General features: G+C 40.2%; 1 pseudogene; it reads right to left on the bottom strand.

Annotated features, from left to right (window-relative positions):
* Positions 1 to 1845: 1845 nt before the first annotated feature.
* On the bottom strand, positions 1846 to 2121 carry LOC108544991 (SS18-like protein 2 pseudogene; annotated as a pseudogene).
* Between the last annotated feature and the right edge of the window lie 3336 nt (positions 2122 to 5457).

Here is a 5457-nt window from a genome sequence, read left to right as displayed (position 1 = left end):
GAATCGCTTGAACCCAGGAGGCAGAGGTTGCAGTAAGCTGAGATTGCGCCATTGTACTCCAGCCTGGGAGACCAGAGCAAAAGTCTGTCTCAAACAACAACAAAACAAATTTCACTTGTTTATTGCTGGTATATAGAAAAACAACAGACTTTTGTATATTAACATTGTATCCCGCAACCTTTGTAAAATCACATATTAGATCCAGTTATTTGGTCGATGCTATTGGATTTTCTACATGGATAATTGTGTCATCCATGAACAAAAACAGTTTTATTTCTTTCTTCTCAATCAGTATACTTTTTAGTACCTAAGTCTTGTCTTTTTGCATCAGCTAGGACTTCCACTAGGGTATTGAAAAAGGAGTAGTCAGAGGAGACTTCCATTCCTTGTTCCTGATCTTAGCAGGAAAGCTTCTAGTTTCATACCTTTAAGTATGAAGTTAGCTATAGTATTTTTATAGATGTTACTTATCAAGTTGATAAAGAACTTCATTAATTTCTGTTAGATTTTGTCAAGTGCTTTTTCTGCATCTATTGGTCTGATTTTTCTTCTTTCTTTCTTTCTTTCTTTCTTTCTTTCTTTCTTTCTCTCTTTCTCTCTTTCTCTCTTTCTCTCTTTCTCTCTTTCTCTCTTTCTTTTTTTTTTTCTTTTTTGAGACAGAGTCTTGTTCTGTCGCCCAGGCTGGAGTGCAGCGGCATGATCTCAGCTCACTGCAAGGTCTGCCTCCCAGGTTCACGCCATTCTCCTGCCTCAGCCTCCTGAGTAGCTGGGACTACAGGTGTGCACCACCACACCCAGCTAATTTTTGTATTTTTAGTAGCGACGGGGTTTTGCCATGTTAGCCAGGCTGGTCTTGAACTCCTGACCTTGTGATCTGCTCGCCTCAGCCTCCCAAGGTGCTGGGATTACAGGAGTGAGCCACCGCATTCAGCCGTGATTTTTCTTCTTTTGCCTATTGATGTGATGGATTACATTGATTTTCAAATGTCGAACCAGTCTTGCATACCTGGGATAAATTCCATTTGCTTGCAGTGTATAATTTTAAAATATATTTTGCATTCAAGTTGCCAAATTTTGTTGAGGATTGTTGAGGATTTTTTTCTTTTGTAGAAAATAAAGCTTTATTTCAAAGCTATCTGGAAACAACAGTCAGGGGGCCACATTTACAAACTGTTAAGAAGGAGCATGCAGATACATGTCCATTTAGCAAGGTCTCAAGTCAGGAGTCTCACCAATTCCTCCCCAACACCTACTCAGTTTCCTCTTCAGGTTGAAACTAAAAAGTAGGCTTGAGCATCCCAGTGATGTCTTAGTTATCTAAACATGCTCCAAGTTCAGGAAAGATGACATCTGGTCTCAACTTATTAAGGGATTTGCTTATTTTTAAAATATTTACATTGAGAATACAGTGAAGTTAGTAGCTTTCTTCACATTTTCACTTTTTTTTTTTTTTTTTTTTTTGAGATGGATCTCACTCTGTCACCCAGGCTGGAGTGCAGTGGCATGATCTCAGCTCACTGCAAGCTCCGCCTCCCGGGTTCAGGCCATTCTCCTGCTTCAGCCTCCTGATTAGCTGGGATTTACAGGCGCCCGCCACCGCGCCCGGCTAATTTTTTGTATTTTTAGTAGCGACAGGGTTTCACCATGTTGGCCAGGATGGTCTCAATCTCCTGATCTGGAGATTCACCCACCTCGGCCTCCCAAAATGCTGGGATTACAGGCGTGAGCCACCGCGCCTGGCCCACATTTTCATATTTTTTAAAAGAGCCACAGAAGTGTCATTCATGTTTTAAGCAGTTGAGTTGGTAAAGATCCTGTCTCCATTTTATAAGAGATGGATTACATTCAATTACTCCTCACAACAGCCAACTGGAAGATTATTCCATTGCTTTTGAAAGATGATTTCATTATTTTTGAAGTACTGGTTGGGCTGGGATCTCCGATGGTAGCCCAATAAATGAGATTTCTATGTAACACATGCTGGCACTGGACGCACTCGTTCGCCCAGCCCTTGCTCTGATACTCCACAATACAGAGGATCAGTTGCTCATTCTCCTCAAGGAGCCGCTGGATAGTCTCTTGATCGACTTCCACCTTGCCCCTCAGCCAGTCCACTGACATCCCGAGGAAGCTCCTGAACCACAGACCACCAAGCATCTCATTGTTGAGGATTTTTGCATCTATGTTCATGAGAGATATTGGTCTGTTGTTTTCTCATAAATGTCTTTGTCTAGTTTTGGCATTAAGGTATACTGGCCTCAGAATGAACTGGGAAGTATTCCCTTTGCTTCTATCTTCTGAAAGAGATTATAGAAAATCAGTGTAATTTCCACTTTAAATGTTTTGTTGAATTCACCTCTAAACCCATCTGAGCCTGGTGCTTTCTGTTTTGGAAAGTTACCAAGTATTGATTCAATTTTAAAAATAAATATAAGCCTATTTAGATTATCTATTTCTTCTTGTATGAGTTTTGGCAGATTGTGTCTTTTAAGGAATTGGTCCATTGCATGTGGGTTATCAAATTAATGGGCATAGGGTTAGTTGTTCATAGCATTTCATTATTATCCTTTAATGTCCATGAAATATGAAATATGTCATTTTTGACAATAATGTGTGTTCTTTCTCTTTTTTTCTTAACTTGGCTAGAAATTTATCAATTTTATTGAACTTCTATTTTTTTTTTGAGATGGAGTCTCACTCTATCACTCAGGCTGGAGTGCAATGATGTGATCTTGGCTCACTGCAACCTCTGCCTCCTGGGTTCAAGTGATTCTCCTGCCTCGCCTCCTGAGTAGCTGATATTACAGGCATCTACCACCACCCCCAGCTAATTTTTGTATTTTTAGTAGAGACGAGGTTTCATTCACCATGTTGGCCAGGCTAGTCTCAAACTCCTGACTTCAAGTGATCTGCCCGTCTCAGCCTCCCAAAGTGCTGGGATTATAGGCATGAGCCACCACGCCCAGCCTTACTGAACTTTTCAAAGCATTCGCTTGTGGTTTCATTGATTTTCTCTATTGATTTCTTGTTTTTCATTATAATTATTTTTTTCTTCTGCTTACTTTGGATTTAATTTTACTGTTTAATTAATACTCTACTTTCCTAAGATATCAGCTTAATAATTATAGAGTTTTCTCCTTTTCTAAGATATGCATTCAATACTAATTATTTCTCTTTAAGCACTACTTTTACTGCATCTCACACATTTTGATAAGTTGCGTTTTCATTTTCATTTAGTTCAAAATATTTTAAAATTTCGTCTTAATTCGCTGACCCCTGTTTTACTTAGAAATGTGTTAATTTCCAAGTATTTTGGGATTTTTCCAGATAGCTTTCTGTTATTAATTTCTAGTTTAATTTTGTTGTTGTCGGAAAACAGGCATTATCTGACTTCTGTTTTTAAAATTTTGTTGAGATACTGTTTTATGGCCCAGAATCTGTCTATCTTGCTGGGTGTTTTATGTGAACTTGAGAAAAATGTGTAATCTGCTGTTGCTGGATGAAGTAGCCAATAATTGCCCTTGTGTCCAGTGAATTGATGGTGTTGTTGAATTCAACAATGTCCTCACTGATTTTCTGCTCGCTTAACCTATTTCTGATAGATTGGTGTTAAAGTCTCCAACTATAATAATGGATTAATCACTTCTCCTTGCAGTTCTGGTAGTTTTACTTCATGTGGTTTGCCTCTGTTGTTATGTGCAAAGTATGTTAAAGACGGTTATGTCTTCTTGGATAATTGCCCTCTTTATCATTATGTAGTGCCCTTCTTTATCCCTGAAAACTTTCCTTGCTGTGATGTCTGCTTTGTCTGAAACTAATATAGCGACTCTTGTTTTCTTTTGATTGGTATTAGCATGGTACATCTTTTTCCATCCATTCACTTTTTTTTCTTGTTTTTAGATGGAGTCTCACTCTGTTGCTTAGGTTGGAGTGCAGTGGGACGATCTCAGCTCACTTCAACCTCTGCCTCCCAGTTTCAAGTTATTCTTGTGCCTCAGCCTCCCGAATAGCTGGGATTACAAGCTTGAGCCACCACGCCTGGCTAATTTTCATATTTTTAGTAGAGATGGGGTTTCACCATGTTGGCCAGGCTGGTTTCGAACTCCTGACCTCAGGTGATCCACCCACCTCGGCGTTCCCAAAGTGCTGGGATTACAGGCATGAGCCACCATGCCTGGCCCATCTTTGAATTTTCTGTAATTTAAATACGGTATGCCAAGGTATTTTTCGTTTTGTTTTGTTTTGGTATTCATCCTGCTTGCTGTTCTCTGCTTCCTGGATCTGTGGTTTGGTATCTGATATTAATTTGGGGGAAATTCTCAGTCATTATTGTTTTAAATATTTTTTCTGTTCCTAGCTCTATTTCTTCTCCTTCTGGTATTACCATTATGTATATATTATACCTTTTGTGGTTTTCTCACAGTTCTTGAATATTCTGTTTTTTTTTTTTTTTTCAGTCTCTTTTTGTTTTCAGTTTCAGATTTCTACTGGGATGTTTTCAAGCTCAGAGATTCTTTTGTCAGGTGTGTCCAGCCTGCTAATAAGCCCATCAAATTTATTCCTAATTTCTGTTATAGTGCTTTTGATCTCTAGATTTTCTTTCTTTTTTTTTTTTCTTCTACTTTCCATCTCTCTGCTTACATTGTTCAGCTGTTCTTGTATGCTGTCTACTTTACCCATTAGATCCCTTAGCATATGAATCCTAGTTGTTTGAAATTCCTAATCTGATAATTCCAACATCTCTGCCTGGTTTAGCTCTGATGCTTGCTCTGTCTCTTCAAACTGTGTTTTCTTTTAGTGTGGCTTGTAATTTTTTCTTGATCGCCAGGCGTGTTGTACTGAGTAAAAGGACCAGTGGTAAATAGGCCTTTAGTTTTGTGGTGGTAAGATGTGGAGAGCGGAGAAGCATTCTGTAGGCCTATGATTAAGTTTCAGTCCTTTGGTGAGCCTGTGCCCCTGGACTGTGAACTTCACAAGTACTTCAGCACCTTCCTCCTTAGGTGGGACAGGATGATTGGAGGGGGCTGGAGTTGGGTGTTTCTCTTCCCAAGGTCAGTTAGGCTCTCATAGAACCCAAGAAGGATAGGATCTGCTAAAATGGTTTCCCCTGAGGGCAGGTGATATTAAGAACAGAATGGTGGCTGGGCATCAGTTCTCACCTGCAATCCTAGCATTTTGGGAGGCCGAGGTGGGAGGATTACTTGTGGTCAGGAGTTCCAGACCAACCCAGCCAACACGGTGAAACCCATCTCTACAAAAATCAGTGCTGGGCGTGGTGGCGTGTACCTGTACTCCCAGCTACTTGGGAGGCTGAGGCGGGAGAATCACTTGAACCCAGGAGGCAGAGGTTGCAGTAAGCCAAGATTGCACCACTGCACTCCAGCCTAGGCAACAGAGCAAGACCCTATCTTTTTTTTTTTTTGAGACGGAGTCTCGCTCTGTCACCCAGGCTGGAGT

Source organism: Rhinopithecus bieti, unplaced genomic scaffold, assembly GCF_001698545.2.
Source record: "Rhinopithecus bieti isolate Rb0 unplaced genomic scaffold, ASM169854v2 scaffold_28624, whole genome shotgun sequence".
Lineage (NCBI taxonomy): Eukaryota > Metazoa > Chordata > Mammalia > Primates > Cercopithecidae > Rhinopithecus > Rhinopithecus bieti.
Note: the sequence above shows the minus strand (reverse complement) of the source record. Positions and strands in the feature narration are given on the sequence as shown.